The sequence below is a fragment of the Drosophila montana genome, unplaced genomic scaffold, assembly GCF_035044405.1.
Source record: "Drosophila montana isolate Dmon_TW-CO22-7 unplaced genomic scaffold, ASM3504440v1 contig_3218_1, whole genome shotgun sequence".
NCBI classification, from domain to species: domain Eukaryota; kingdom Metazoa; phylum Arthropoda; class Insecta; order Diptera; family Drosophilidae; genus Drosophila; species Drosophila montana.
In genome coordinates, this window is record NW_026998098.1 from 2,574,996 (window position 1) to 2,592,068 (window position 17,073).

A 17,073-nucleotide genomic window follows, 5' to 3' on the forward strand; every position below is an offset into this window, starting at 1 on the left:
GTGACGCTTGCGCTCTTTGCAAAACAAACCCCCTCCTGCTGCACTGATGCCGCTCGCCGGCTAGAGTGTTGTAAACAAAAGTTGATTTTTTTCTATGCTCTGCTCTCTGTTTGTTGCGCGCGCTCTTGTATTTACGCTGCCGCTCTCTCATTCTCTTTGGCTCTGCTGCTGAGGTGACCCAACCAGGTGCTGCTCAGCTGAAAGCGAATTCAGTTACTTCCGAAGTTTCAAAGCGAGCGGTTCACGCGTCGGACGGCGATTAATTCAACAACAGCAAACTCGTCGAGCTAAGCAAAACCAGCAAAAAATAACGAAAAACTAAACTGCTCTCCAGCATAGATTGACATGTTACTGTGCTATACCATTGAGATCGCTAAATCGTACTGAAATGCAATGGGCAAACTATGTAAATATATAAAGTAAAAATAAAACGTTTAAATTAAATAATTGCGGTTTCATATGCAAATCCGTTGGTCAACAAAGCGCGCGAGTGCAGTTCGAAAATCAATTCGAAATTAAATCAAAACACATACCAGCCAAAAATCTCGTTACTGCGACGAGCATTTCGGACATTAACCGTTACGCTTACGCGGCACTCGCCTGTAGGTGTGCGTCTGGGTCTGTGTGTGTGTGGCATTCAGTGCGCGCATTTCTGTGCTCGTTTATGTGTGTGTGTTATGACAGAGAGTTGACAATAGGCAAATAGGCAAATCATATGCCGCCCACGTAATGTGTGACGAAATTTAAATTCGCCATCTATGCAAATACAATTGCAGAAATCGTATACGTGTGTGCCGTACAGAGTGTTTGTGCGCGTGTGTGCGTATTGGTGCTAGTTGGATATTCATGTGGATTACCATAAACATAAACAAAGGATTAGAAAGAAACAACAACAACAACAGCAGCAACAACAGAAGCGGAGGTCGAAGCGGGAAAGATAAACCCACAGAAGCATTTTTGGGATTACAGCAGCCGCAGTAGACGAAGAAGCAGCAGCAGCAGCAACAGAAGAAGAAGAAGGGGAAGAAAAAGAGGGCTTCGCTTAGAAAATATCACAACATTGCAGTCAGGTGCCTCACAGGTGAGTTTTCGGCCCACACTCTTAAATGATGTATTACCTATGCTGCTATGTGCATGTTGCACTTGCGGTTTGCTTTGTGTCTGTGTCTGTGTCTGTGTTTGTATGTGTGGCATGTTAAGTGCAATCCATTATGGAGTTACATATATTTCCTCTTTCTCTCTCTGTGTGTGCAACTTTATTGCTTTAACTTTGCCAGGCAGAAGACTTGCCTCAGTTTTGGGCGCAAAGCAAATAAAAAAAGGAAATGAAATAAATAAATAACCCATCCATGTGTCAATATGGAATGTCCTCAATCAGTCTGCCGTTCTGCATGTCAAGTTAAAAGATATATGCACCGAATACAACATACCCTCTTAGGTGAAAGGCTACCAAACTCAAAAGTCCTTGAAATAGTTGCGATTCGAACTGTTCTGATTTTGTAGCACTTCAACAATCCGGAAAAAACACTTGCCTACCAAAATGCGTTGCATATTGCATATCGAATCAAACTACCCTTTGGCAAATGCACATATTTGTTTCATATAAAACTCGTTCAACTGCGGCAAAAACCCAAAAAATGTAAATTTAAAAAATGTGCAGAATAATAAAAAAATGTATAGTAAGGGAAATTCCCGCAGGTGCAACAATAGATGCAAAAGTTTTTCCCACGTTAAAAGTTGCACATTTTCAATGCGGAAAATAAAGAAAAACTTTTGTTAAGAATATGCATAAAGCATAAAGCGAATAAGAGATGAGCGCACGTAAAAACTAATTGAACAATTTTCGGTATCATTTTTGGCTAACCCAATTTTATTTTTATAAATTTTTTTTTTTATTTTTTGGTAGCTGAGAACAAAAGTGAACGCCACAAGTTTTCCAGCCAAACGAAAGTTTTTCGACAATGTAAGAGTAAAAGCGGAAAAAAGCTAACTACGATTTTTGCATAGATTATTATTAAAGGGAAATTGCAAAAAGTTGTGCGAGTTTCTTATAAAATTAAGCTCTCGTTTTGTCTTTTTTTATTATCTATAAATGGAAGTAGAATAGAGGGAAAGAAGTTTGGTTTTTGATTGGAACTTAACAGATATTTCTGAATTTTTATATAACCATTATAGAGACAAATAATTAGCTATAGAGGCAGATAATTATGTTAAAGACAGTTTTACACATCGCAATTTTGATTCCCATTAAGAAATTTCTGATGGGGAGGATTGCAAATTGGGTGAAATTTGAGCTTTGAGTAATTATAATGTATATTTAAATGGCAGTTATTATAATAATGTATAAGATTAATTACATTGTGGTTATTTTGAAAAGTAAATTAAAACGTGAGAGCTTCCCTGTCGGGTATCAACGACTGCTTAATACAGTATAAAAGAGCAATAAGAGAAAGAAATAACATATCTAAAAGATTTTTCTTGATATTAATCAATCAATCGCAAATAATTATTGGTGTCTGAAAAATATCATCAGTAATCTAGCCGCTAAATTTGATTGTCTTTAAACTATAATAACATTGATTCCCGCTGGATCTCTGTTAAAATATCTGTACACTTTATCCCACGAAAGTAGAGACTTGAATATAACAGCAAGACGGCATATTTAACAATAACTAATATACTCTTCTTCACATTGTGAGCACAGTATTAAAATCAATTTTAAATTATAATTTTGCAGAAATATATTTTATTTCACTCTATCGACTGTTAATTTATACAACAAACTATTGCTTTTTTTTTTTTTTGCTGGTATCTTTCATTCCATTAGAAAAGAGCGTAACCCATATGCAGTTTTCCCTCTGCTTGCCATATAGAATATAATCCTCTTATCCTCTTCATGTTTTAATCAGTTCATTGTCACAATGATTGATGTAGGTCGTCAATGAACAGACTTTCGTGTGTTTAAATGTGGGCAAGTCTAGACTCTGCTGCATATGAGCCATTATTGATTTGAGTTTGGCCAGCTCGGCAAACCCTTACCCTTCGCTTGTTCAATTTAATGAAAACAGTTCGAAATGCAATCCGCTGCAATTTTGAGTGCATTCATTTTGTTTTCTGGCAACTTTTTTAATTACTCATACAGACTTTTTGTACTATTATTATTATTATTATCATTTTGTTTTGCAAATATTGAAAAATCGCCGCTGCTGCTGCTGCTGCTGCTGCTGTTCATGGGTAACGCTTGTCATAAATATTTTAGCGGCTGCGAACCACACATCCACACTCCAACACACACACAACAACGGCAGCAGCAGCAGCAGCAGCAGGATCTGTAAAAAATATTCAAAAATAAAAGCGTCCATAAAATTGGCGGAAACCGAACGAGAGGCGCAGGCAGTAATCCCTTTTTATTAGCCCAAGCCTAACCAAAAGGATAAAAAGCAAGTAGGCATGCTCTAGTCAACATTGCAGCAGATAGAATAGAGCATATCCTGTACTAAAGGGAAATACTTACAGGATATGCCAAATCAAGGCTTTATCGTTTAAGCTGAACTTGAATAATGTAGATAAAGTTCTACTGGCGCGTCTATAATGAAGATATATCTTTGCTCGGTTTACTTGTACAGGGTTTACCAAATCTTTAGTAAACAAAAACGCATTTGTTATAAGATTAAGACAAGAACCAACATTGCAGCAGATAGAATAGAGCATATCCTGAACGAGAGAGAATATATAAAGAGGTGCTAAAAATAATTTTATGCCAAATTAAGGATTTATGGTTTGGACTGAGCTTGAAAAATGTACCATAGGCAACTTTAATGAAGTTATATCGTCATTCGTGTTACGTTTACAGGGTATATATCGCATTTGGTTTAAGATTTAGATAAGGAGCATGAACCTTGAGTAGAACACACAGAGTGGGGCATACGACAAAGAGAATATTTTTTGATTCCAAGCAAATACGCAGCTCTTGACATTTGTTGTGATATGCCTATGCTTATTGTCAAATGGGGGCTACTTTTAATGCCCGACGGCTTAACATTGATTAAATAAAGTAATTAGTATTATTGTTTTATTTATTTTAATAGCACAAAATAAGTTTGAAGGAATTTTATGATTAGCAGCTAAACTTATGGCTGCTGAGAAGGAGATTTATTTTTAATAATTAACAGGTTAACAGACTACTTGATGTGCTCCTATTCCAAATTTCTTAATCAAAAGGAATTATTTATTAGATTATACAAAAACACAACGAGAGCAAAGGGTTGGCTTAACTCTCATTCTTCTCATAATGCTGAATAAAAGCTCAGACACAAATTTAAATGAAAAACAGACGTGATTTATTATTACATCAGGTAACATTTTTTATGAACTCCAGATTATGTGAAATGAATTTCATGCAAGAATTTATTTATTTTTAATTTTTGTATATAATTTTATTTATTTTTAAAATCAATATACTCACACCCGAGGCACCTGTACAGGGTATTGGCGAACAAAATCAAATAAAATATAAAGCAGCCATTTTATTTTTCGGCAACAATTTTTGTCGCCATCGTTGTCTTTGCTGTGGTTGTTATGTGTGTGAGTGTGTGTGTGTAGGTGTAAATGTATCTGTGTGAGTTGCAGTAAATAAATATACGCGTATCTGATGGGGATTTATGGCGAAGCGGCGCGTTGGGCCGCGGCTATGCACTTGTTGTTGTTGTTTGTGTTTTCTTTTTGTATCTTTTGCGGAGGGCCTAGGACTTGAATAAATGATAGATTGAAATTTATATAGCCAAAGCCGCCAGCTCTGGCCCAGCCAAGCGCGCCAATTGCACATTTTTAGACAATTTTCGACCTAAAAATGTGTTTTGATTTGCTTTAGTTTGGCTTTTTTTTTTGTGCCAGGTTAAGTGTGCGTGAGTGAGAGACAGGGAAAGGGCGAGATTTATGCAATTGTTCGCATAACTATAAATTGTCTAGGTAACAAAATGTATATATATAGTTGAAATATATACTCTTACCGAAAGTTATGAAATATGCGTGTCAAAGTTGTACTCAAATTTATTTTCCTTTATTTTATTTGTTGTCTTTACACTCTGAGCAAATGCTGTAAATACTTGGGTTACGCTGCAAATGCTTTTCATTAAAGAGAGTTTGTTTTATTGTTTGTTTTCAAAGGAAATATTCAATTTAATCTTGTGTCTTAGGTAAATGTTATCGGCTGTTAAGGTGTTGATTTTTTCATGAAAGCTTTAATTATTTTTCGTGTTCTGGGAACAGACGTAGCCGTGGGACAGGCTGTAGCCGTAGACGAAATACCTTTTCCATACTTAACTCAATTCGAATTCAAAGTTAACTAATTTTGACAAAAAAATATATATATATAAATATAAAATAAATATTTGTTATCATATGCTGTCTATAGAATTTATGCTTGATTTTAATTTGGAATGAATCAAAAACAATTTTGCCATGTTGAATATATATATTTATATATATTTTGTAATGGCATTTGGTTGGCAATTTAATTTATAAAATTTACAATAATTTTTAATGTTTGGCTCTTGTTAATTGCGCACATAATTTGCATATTTATAAATCACTTTAAGCGCTCGCTCACATTCTGTGACTGGCATTGTATTGCTTACATTGCATTTTATTTTTCGTTTACATAGTTTCGCCAAATGGTTTAATTATTAATTTTTGCGATTTGCTTTGTGCCAATGCCGGCGGCTTTTGGCTAAAACTCAAACCAAATAGAACATAAATTCATACAATAGCAACAGTTCAATAACGGCTAAGCAAAACAAAGCAGAGAGGTAGAGGGAGAAAGGTAGAAATATGAAATTAAAACATATAGAGTTTGTTTTCTAATAATTAAATTTGCCAACGGTTTGCCTAAGCTGAATGCAATTTGTATGAGCCAATTGGACGAAACTGGCAAAACTGCAACTTAAATACGATAAAATTGTTGTGCATGCAGATTGAAAATTGATTTTGCTCCTCTTTTGTTTCTAAACTGAATGCCAAACAAATCCAAAGCTGAAATTTATGTTTATTGCAATGAAAATAAAAATCGTTAGAGCGAAAAGAAAGAAAGCAATGCGCACCTGTACATTGTTACCGTGCCTAACAGGTGCAAACACACATATTGCGCCACATATCAATGGAGCTGGCACTAAATGTAAATATTACCATTCGATTGAAGATATTATAACTGCCAAATGATCCAAGCCGGAGTTGGGTCTTAAAATATAATACACAGACAGAACCTGAAGAGCAATATATATGTGCCATGCAATCGATGCATTTCAAAATCCCAGCGGTAGCTTGATGGCCACCAAGCTTTTACTTAAAGTTTCTATTAAAAGCTTTTTGATAAACATATGCCAGGCGCTTATAAATCCCTTTCGAAGCTCCTCTTTTCAAATTCATTTTTATGTTCATTTAATATTTTCTTTATTAGCATTGGACTAAAGATATTATAACTGCTTTGTTGCCAAATGATACAAGCTGAAGATGGCTTTGAAAATGTAAAGCACAGCTTAAAGTATTATCAGCCATGGACTCAATGCACGTTAAAATCCCAGCATTAGTTTGATGGAGCCCCAAGCTTTTGCCTAAAGTTTCCACTAGAAGCTTTAAGTAATGTATGCCAGGCCCTTATGAATCCCAGCTGAAGCTTTAATGTGCCTTAAAAGCATTTTTTTAAAGCCACTCTCTTTTCAAAACCACTATGTTTATTTAATATGCTCTTTATATGCGACTTTAGAGCTTTGGCTTGCGCTCAAAATTCATTTAATATGAACAGCTAGCGCAAAGGATTCAGTTACCAAATATTATAATTTCATGGAAACATATCTATTGCTTCAATAAATATGCGCGCCAAGCCCAAAAGACCCATTTGAGCTGATTGGTGTGCGTGTGTGTGTGTGTGTTGGATGTGGAAAACAGGCTTTCAATTTTGGCCGCAGCACTCAAATGTTAATTTCATTTTCCGAGCGCCTTTTGTCTGCAATTGCGTTTAAGGCCAAATAAGTTTAAAAAAAATTATATTCGTATTTAATTTCAATTTCAAAGGATTTTCCATGTATTTATTCAAGGACTTTATCTTGAGCATAAATTACGGGCCAACGAACGGGTGCGGGTCCCATTTGTGCGACGTCTCGTCTGCCGGCAACAACACCAGCTCCAGCTCCAGCTCCAGATCCAGCTCCAGCTTCTCTTGTCGCTGCCTTTTCACCTACTTTCTAGCCAGGCATAAAGGTGGCCTCCATAGTCCTTACCCAAACATTGTCTGCCAGCAGGCGGGGCAGGGTGCCTGCTGCTGCTGGCTCTGTGGTGCGTGTTTGGCAAACTGCGGCTGCCAGGTTATCTTTCACAGTTTCTCCTCTTTACTGGATTGTGTGTGTCTCCACCTACTCGTGCTTCTTGTCCTGCTGCCCGTTTGTCTGCGTGTGCATTTGGTTTTCATTTACATATGAAGCTCCTTAATAATCCTTTTGTGCAGCAGTCAGCCAGGCGGATAGGGCGGATGGGCGGGCAGCAGGGGGCTGGCGCACGTGCATACATTTCGTTTTCCGCTCAGTGCGTATAAGGAAATGCTTAAATATATGCAAATCCAGTTAAGTGTAATCATTTAGCGCAAAAAATGCCAGCAATAGCCAACAAAAGCAAGCTCCAGCCAGTCAGAAGTAGCTGCTCTGCTTCCTTTTCCCCTACACACGCTCGCCCCTCTGCCAATTGCGCAAATTAGAATTTCAATGCAACTAATACAAGGGCGTGGCTAAAAGCAACAGCAACAACAACAGCAACAACATCAAGTCAAATATGCCTTTGAATAGAGCTTTACATTTTTGTTAGCTAAATATAAAAATAAATATATAAATATGCGCATATATGCGCCTTTTTTGTGGATATTCAAAAAATTTGAATGCCATTAAAAAGTGCTGCCTAGTTTTTTGGGTGCGCCAGACCGAATGCTGCATTAGGGTGTGTCACTTTATTTCAGTATAATTGTTTTTTAAAATCATTTTAAGTTTTATGAGATTCTAGCTCTATATAACAGTCTAAGATATATTCTATATCTTTAATATAATTTATGTTCATTTTTATGAGATGCCAAATTGATATATTGATTCATTTTATGATATCATAGCTACACATTTTAGTCAAAAGGATATTTCATATCTATTCATAATTGCAAATATTATAGTTTATATCAATTGACCTCTTACTAAATGGTCCTAATTTTTGTATAAGTTTTTGATTAAATATAGCTTGCCTGAAAACACTTTTTATATATATATATACTTTTTGTTGCGAGCTTTAGATATGGATAGTATTATAATCAGATATGCGGTTATTAGAAATATATTTTTGGCTAGAAAAGTTTGTGTGTGAATCATCCAATTTTAAATAGTGAAGTGATTTTTTTGCCCTATATACAAATCTTATAAATAAACTTTTAATACATACAATTAACTTAATACTTATTAACAAATATTTATAATAATAAATTTTACAAAAAATAATAACGATGCAATTTTTTTAATAATTTGTATATATACGTTGTTAAAATGCAATCTTTTTAATATAGACAATTATCTGTTTATAATATTACTGAAATAATCGCCAACCTCTGTGGGTTTTCATTCCTTAGCCTATTAAATATATTCTTAAAATAATTTCAACTTTTCTTATATGAAACAATCAATATTCTGTCTGGGCTATCATTCTTTTATCCATTAAAATCTCTATTCGCTAAATAATTTCCATTTTGTCAATATAAGACTTATCCTAATTCCTAATTCATTCCTTATTTCCATTTTATTCTAATAAGAATTTTCGCACATAGCAATATAAAAATTATCCTTAAAACGACCTAATCCTCTATTTACATAATACTACTGCGAATGCCGTTTTTTTATGCACATATGTTCTATGGCAATCAATTAAATTTTATGCCTGAACACCCCTAAGATGCGTGTACATATATTGCAAAAGCAATGCTCATAAAAATTACGCTCAGACATATGAAGCACATTGACACACATACACATGTATGCACACACACACACACACACACACACACGCACATCGCATTACCAAGTGTAAATAATAATAAAAATTGCAAAGAGAAGAGATGAAAAAAAAATCCATTAACGCTTTGTGGCATTGCATTTAAGCCGCCTCATCCGCGTTTGCGCTGGCGTCCGGGACAGGGGCTGAGGCTAACGAGCGAAGTTAGTTTAAATTCTAGCGCAGTGGCAAACAAATAATGCAGCAATTAATGCTTGACGGGAGAATACCCTGTACTGTCAGCTCGAACAGCATTTTAGCTTGTGCTTGCTGCTCGTAAATTGGGAGCTTAATTGTTTACATTTTGCATATTTTTAAAATAATTCCTCTGCCTGTTGCATACAGTTGCATAACTGCACATAACGCCGTTCCTTCCCCGCCTACAGGTACAGGGTATAATTATGAGAAAAGATAAAAAAACAACATAACAAAAATAAATAAAATGTTATACATAATGAATGCAAATGGTTTGCGCTCATAATTTCATCATAAACAGCATCAGTCGAGCGGTGCTCGCCCAAGCTGAGCTTTCATCATCATCATGACGATGTTGCCTCATCTTTGCGGTGGCGCTGCAGACTGTGCTGTGGTCTGGGCCGCAGGACGTTTCATGTGTCTGCAACGGATATGAAGGCATCACAAACAGGCCGAGCCGAGTGCCAAAAGAGAACCGAACTGTGGACTGCGACGAGCATCAGGACGAGGTTGCCTATTTTTCAAAAAACGCACAGCATAAGGATAACAACCTCTTAACCTAGTTTGGCTGCGTCAACTGGCGGCAACTGCGAGCCGACTGCAGCACAGGCATCCGTGTCATGTAGCCAGGTCCTGCTGCTGCTGCTGCCGCTGCTGCTTCTGCTGCTGATCCTGGGTATATCATGCCTGGTACCATTTTAAATTGAACTGTGCGCATTTAAGCGTAAACTGACAGCTTGGAAAATCGAAAGCAAAATAAATTGTCTAGTGAACTTGGTGGTCTACAGCTGAGCTGATTGTAGCCGTTGGGCTTACTGTCAGACAGCAGAGGCAGCCAGCAGCCAGCAGCCGGGAGGCGGGAGCCAGAAGCCAGTATCCAGGAGCAGCTAAGGCATCCAGCTTCGGCCGGAAGTGGCTCTCAGCTTGTGCTCCGCATGGCTATTAATTGAAATTCGTTGCTGCTGTTGCTGCTGCTGCGCTTAAAGGCCGAGCTGGCAAAAGTTTTAAAAGCTGCCCAAACTGCCCGGGCCCGTGCTGTCGAGTATTGTGTCACACGCAGCCTGGGCCTTAAAGGACATTAGAAACAGGCGGCGAAATTTGTCGCCTCACTTTCGCTCCCTCTGGCTCCTTTTGCTAGGCGCAACTTATGGCACCCAACTATTCAACTACCCCCGAATAAATGCCATTTGCATATTTATATATAAAGTATATATATATATGTGTGTGTCTATGTATATATTGCATATCCCTTTTCGGCGCGTGAATAGCTATACGGGTTACATAAAAAAATATCCATTTGCATATCTATGGGCTACTCACAACTTCAACTAAGATAACCAGTTTTCAGCCTCGGCTTGTTAGCACAATTCCTGCGGCCTTGATGAACTGCAATTGTTCAGGTCTTGTTCAGGTAGTATCCCGGGCAGTTAGCTCTTGTACCTGAATAGCGGGCTATTCAAAGCCATATCTGAAATGTGTTTCTAATGATCCAGCGCCTGTGTTTGATTAAATTAGGCATGCAAAGGGTTTCGGTTTTGATAGGGCAAAAGGTTAAGGGCTGCGATAAGCCTAATCCGGTGACAGATGCACAAACTCTGTTGTGAAAGTGTAAACGGGCATATTGATGCCATGCAGGATACATCTAGTTATTCGGGCGACTGTTCGTGTGTGCGTAAAGGCTGAGCAGCTTCTGTTTTATATTCGTCTATAGCCAGCTCTGACAAGGTGTTGCAAATTTTATAATTTTTTAATTGCATCTTAATCTTTCACATCTTAATCTTTCACATCTTTACCCCCAAAGTTAGCTTAAGTCAATGCACTGTGGCTTACAGTCTTAGACTCATTTAAATCTTACTTAAACATAGGCTTATTCATTTGACACAATTTTGACGTTAACAAACTGAGGGCTTAAACTATTTTTATGTTCATTAGACTCTTAAAAATCTGTCAAATAGTTTGCTACGAATTTGTCGCTTGACAAAATATTTGAATGACCTGTTTGTTGTAAACTTCACTTAAGCTCGGGGTCCATTTTTTTTAATAATCGACAACAACAAAATGAATAGGTTGTCTGTTTAGATATTTCAAGGACCTCCCGTTTCTGTCATCAGCAGACATTGCTATCGCCTGTAGATTCGCAAGCCTTTGTGACCAGCTCGAAGCTATAACCCATTGAGAATTATAACATAACCAGCAAAAAGGCGAAAAGGCCAGCAAAATTAATTTTTTCTTGATGTAGGCTAAAATTTTTGAAGCTAACCAGCTTTTATTTGTCAACTCATCCTTTTAAGATTAAATGTTAAATATCTGCACATGCTTCCACTTTAGTTTCATAAAATTTTAATAGTTTTTGGTTTTGTTCAGAAGAATAAAACAATTTGTCAGCTAACTCTATTAATGTTAATTGCACATTTGAGTTTTTAGCTTTTATTTAAATATTGTCTAATTCGATTATATAAAGTGAATTTTGTGAAAAATATTAAAGCGCAACTTTTTTATATAATTTTCATTTCATTTTGTCCAGTCATAAGCTCGCTTCACTCTCATTTTATGTCTTAACACATACTTGAATAGCTACCAGCTATTTTACCAATGAAATCGAATCTCACCTGCTGTTCTCCAGTCACCCCACCCCCCACCCCTCTCCCCGCTTGCCAACAACTTTAGCAGTTAACTCTGTGGCGCTCCTTGTGAAGGGGTTTTACGGCTAGTTTTTGAAACTTTTGTGCACAGCGGGTTCGGGTCGCCGTCAAGCTGGCTAAAAAACTTTTTCACTATGCCATTCATATATAGTAAAGATATATATATATATGTGTGTGTGTGTGTGTATATGTACTACTTTTGCTACTTAAAGTTTGCTTTTTGTCTTTGCATATCTAGTTGGGCAAAAAAAAAAAACACAGATAAAAAGCAAAAGAGAAGAAAAGTTGACGGACTTGGGGCTTTTACTATCCAAATTGTGCGCAAATTAATTGAACGCAAAGAACGCAGCAGGCAAACACAGTCTCCTGTCCCTGGCCCTCTGCCTGTCCCCTCCTCTGTCTCTGTTCCTGTCCTGAACCTGATCCTGTGCCGTGTGCTGACCAAACGCTTTGCATGTTCAACTTAAAACGCTTGCCAGTCCGCTGCAAGGAAAATTGTGCGGAGGTAAAAGAAAAACACCAAGTTTTCTTGCTCAGTTTTTTTGTTTTGTTTTTCGCTTCCTTTAGCCACTCATTTTTTACACGCTGCGTCTGCGGCAGTCCTTGGTCCTGGAGCCATGTGCCTGGCAGCCCGGCCGGCAGCCGTCTGCCTGCTAATCCAGGACAATAAGTGTTTGTCGTTGGGATTTAGACAATTATTCACGTTAAGTTGACGTCTGAGTCGGGGCCCAGGCAACTGACAGTCGCCAACGCCAACGCCAACGTTTTGTTATTTTCGACTTTGGCTCGAGAACGTTTCAATTTGTCCCGGCCCGGTTTTCTCTGTGCGCATATCCCCATATCCCCCATATACCCAATACCGATTGCCAGTTTCGTCTGCTTCTTGGCGCTTTTGTTCCTGCCACAGTTTGTATTATAAGCGCATTAGGTTTTAAGGTGTCAGCAGTGGCACTCGCGTTGATATGTCATCTGGAAGTAATTTTTATTTATTCGCCCGCTAAGTCGTCTGGCAATTTTATGATGACATTTCGTTTCCAAGGATTTTCGCGAACATTGCCATATAAATTTTAATATAAAAGCCCCGCTCTTGAAAGCGCTTTATTTGATTTCGTCGCCACAATAAAACGCTGAACCGAACTGAACCGAGCCGGGTGTGCAACTTTTTACGCACTGACAAGTGCTCCTCCTCCTCCTTTCCCCCCTCTCCCTCTCTCCCCCACTGCACCGCCTTCGATGCCCAATAGCCGAAAGCCCAATCATCCAATTGCAGGGCGTCACATGTGCCGCCCAGTCTCTGGTCACGTACCGAACATAAAAGTATTTACAAATAATATTTCCATATGGTAAGACGTGACAAAGACTCAAATTAGCGTTTGCCGTTTATCTGCCCGGGTCCAGAAAGTTGCCCTCCGCCAAATAATAAAATAACCTGCAGGTCGCTCCATAAACTTCCGGTCATAAACAAGAAAAGTCCGTGGAAAATTTTGGCCCCAAGTATCCGTCTCGTAAATATACATTTTTATACACAATATCGTAGCCGACAAAATGTTTGTACATAATTTTAATGTTTTCTGATTGAACCCTTGGCGAAAAGTTTTGCCCCAAACATCGAAATTAAATGCCCAAAATCGGTACAGGATCTGGGTGCAGAAACTCCGCTGGGACATCAATTTAAATTCATGTTTGATTTTTTTAATGGTTTCTTCCTTTTTTCCTTTTTATTTTTATTTTGTTTTTTAATAGTTGATTGCTGTTCGGCAGTTTCGCGTTTGTTGCGGTTGCGTTTGACTCGTTTTTGGCTTTTGGTTTTTGGCATTGAAATTGCCGGTTGGCAATTTTAATGACTGCATTTGGCGGTAAAGTTTTCAAGTTAAATGACTCAAATTTGATGTGCATTTAGTTTATATGGACTGGTGCCTTAGTGTCTTGATTGCAATTTGCCCGGTAAATGTTGTAGTTTAACATAAGATGCTTGTGGCAACAGCAGGTGGTTGTATCAAAAGTTTTGCTCAAAGTAAATGTCAAACTTTACTTGCCAAAATTATCTAACATGACAGGCAATAATAATTGATGTCGCAGACCCTAAACAAGCTCAGAAGTTGTAATTTTAAATATATATAAAGGGAAAAGGGATTTAAACGTAAATGTTGTAGTTGAAAAAGAACATTTATGATATGAAAGCTTCAAATATAGCTAAAGTCAAGGCGTTAAACGACGCTTAAGACAAGCTTAAATTGTGCTGTTTAAGTTTGGGGCTTGTCTTTTTTTCAGTCTTGTTGATTTTGCCACAAAGTGAATAAACTTTCTCAAGATGAATAAAAACATTTGACTTGGCTTTAAACGAAAAAGTAACTTAGTGAAAAAAACAATATTTTGTATAGTACAAACTCTTCACTTAAAGTAACAATCTCTTGATTTAAGTATTTTTGAAAACATCAAGCTGCCATTTGATGCGCTTTACAGCTTCTGTTGTAGGTGTGGCCTGTGCTTATCTAAGCCCCTTATCAGCCAGATAGACAACATTGTGCATAAAACATGCTCTAGCAATACGCATTTATCATGCACAAAGATTTATCTAACAAAACACCGAAGGTGATTTGATTTCAAATCGAATACATTCCCACAAACCCAATCAATTTCCAATCCCATTCCAGCTCTCTAATTGTATACGCACAGCTTGGCTTTTATAAGTCGTCTGCCTTACATGCCCGCCCCCTTCTCTCCGCCCCCACACCCCTGCTACAACAGAATTTACCCCGTTCAGCACATGTGCTGCCTTGGCTTACCTGTCGTTTTGTAATGCAAATCTTTTGCTTTCATCTGCTTGTTATATATCGCAAGCTATTAACCAAAAAAAAAAAAAGGCAGGAAAGAAGTTGAGGATTCGCATTTCTATGCCGTTTTGCTACCAGCTACCAGCTCGCAGCTCCCAGGTCCCAGCCTACGCGTTTGTGTGTGCGCGTTTGCATTTGCATTTGAATCATTCGTTTGTGCGAAATCAGATTAAATCGCATAATCGAATCTTATGCTATATATAAACGATGACAAAGACTGATGCAGGCTGCCACCCATCCAACCAATCACCAACGACAACAAAACGGCAACCAGTCAACGCAGAAAAAAAAGATGAAGAAATTATGTATTATATAAAAATCAATAGCGACGTATTGAAAATCCTATGCACATAAACCGGAGCACGTACAAAACGTTCTGTAAAAAAAAAAGAAAACATAAAAAACCAACGAAAAAACCACAGCCAGCCACAACAGCAGCACCAAAGTTATCCAGACACATGCGGCAAATACTTTTCAAAGTGAAATCTCATGCAGGAGAAAAAAGTACAATACATATATACATGGGGCAACATAGTCAGTCAACGAAGGGCTGTAATACCAGTTGAATCTTTGGCTTTTTTTGTGTCTCAGCTGATCAGAAAAAAAAAACAAAAGGAAAAATACCTTATGACAGCAGCTGAAAATTCAGCATACGATTAATCTTGGGGAACTGTTTAGTTATAGGAATTAAACATATCTAGGTTATATGTAAGTTTTTGCTTGTTGCATTGGCTTTGGTTAGCTTGGAGCGCAGAAATTGAGCTTTACAATTAATGTTAGTTATTATTTTTGTATTATTTAAATATATAAATAACCCAAGCTGTGCTTTACTTTTGCTCACTTGGCTGTTTTTCGTTATAATTCTCAAAGAGTTATAGCATCGAAAGGGTGATATGGTGGACAGACCTAAAATAGATTTATACCTTTCTTTTTGCTATTAAAGTATTTAATATAATAAATTAACCAGCATTTCCATGATTATTTAATATTTAAAGAGTTAGGCACTTAAAACCGTTTGGTATTGGTTCAAATTGTCTGCCAGTGTCATTCGCACTTATGTATTCGGTAGCTGCTTAGCTTTTCAGCTGTTTGTTTTTGGTTAAAAATTCAAATTAACCCGATCATAAAAGGCAAGATGAGACAAAGTCGATACCTTTTTGACAGCGCTTCCATTTTCACTAGCCCACCCCGCCCCCTTTGTCATACTTTGTTTACTCACACTTTGTGCCACATTTTTAACTTCAAATTAAGTTTGTGTGCACGTAGCAAACACAACAACAGCAACAACAACAGCAGCAACAACAACTCAAGCTGAACCTTTTTTGCCTTTGATTTTCCTTGGTTTTTCTTTGCCACGCTTGCACTTTTGCCAAGTGGCCAGAGCTGAGCACAGCTCCTCACAACTGAGCTTCTCGAGGCTGTGAAAATAGTTCGTTAGCCTTTCAAAAACTAAATTGTATTTTCCCAAAAAAGGGCAGGCAGCCAGCAGGCAGACTCTGTTGGCTGGTTGTCGGGCGGCGGGGGGTGGGGGGAAGGGTGTTAGTGTGCGGGTGATTGGTTTGAGCTGAGCGAAACCAAATTATTGGCATTTATTTCTCGTTTTGAGTTTGCGACAACCCCAACCGCCACCCCCCGCTCCAGGACTACAGCACAACTGAAGCATCTAATGCGCTTTGGCCTCCAATAAGGGGGCTGGGACTTGCTAGTGGTTATGGGGGCGGGGTAGCTGCCCATTTTATGCTTCTAATGCTGCCTAATTAGCAGCTCGAATGCGCTAAGACTACAAAGCAGCTGTGTAACAGCAGGCAGGCAGGCAGAGCAGGAAAACTCTGGGGAGCGGAAAACTTTTGGCAAATTGAAAATGCGCAAAATGACTTTGACCAGAAATCCCAAATGCCAATTGGCAAGTCACAATAGCAGAAAAATGCTGACTAAGCGAGGCGGCTGATGAAATACCCTCGTAAAGGTATCAAATACGGGAGGGCTTCTCTCTTTCTCTCTGTGTGTGTGTGTGTGCGTGTGAAAATCACACAAACTGTTTACCTAGATCATTTTTGCAGCAGTTGTTCTGAGGGTAAATTAAGTTGCCGAAGGATTAATCAATTTGGTAGCCTATATCAAAACACATGCATGACTGAGCTGCAACCAATTTGCGCATGTGATCAATGTTGATGATGATGATGACGACGATGATGATGATGATCGACAACAATAAGGATATATATGAAAAGGTTTTGTGATTGTTCTTTTTGTGTGAACTGAAATGGAAACGCTGCAGATGTTTCCAAATAGCTGAGAGCATTTAGCGAGCAGTCATGAAATGCGAAAAACTA

The 17,073-nt window shown here is 37.9% G+C and overlaps 1 protein-coding gene across 1 annotated transcript in view; it reads left to right on the top strand.

Moving 5' to 3' along the window:
- Positions 1–232: 232 nt before the first annotated feature.
- Positions 233–17,073, top strand: part of olf413 — a 131,042-nt gene continuing 114,201 nt past the window's right edge. Inside the window, exon 1 of the mRNA XM_064689556.1 lies at positions 233–1,081. The gene's annotated coding sequence lies outside the window, so the exon portion shown is untranslated. The remainder of the gene's footprint in view (positions 1,082–17,073) is intronic.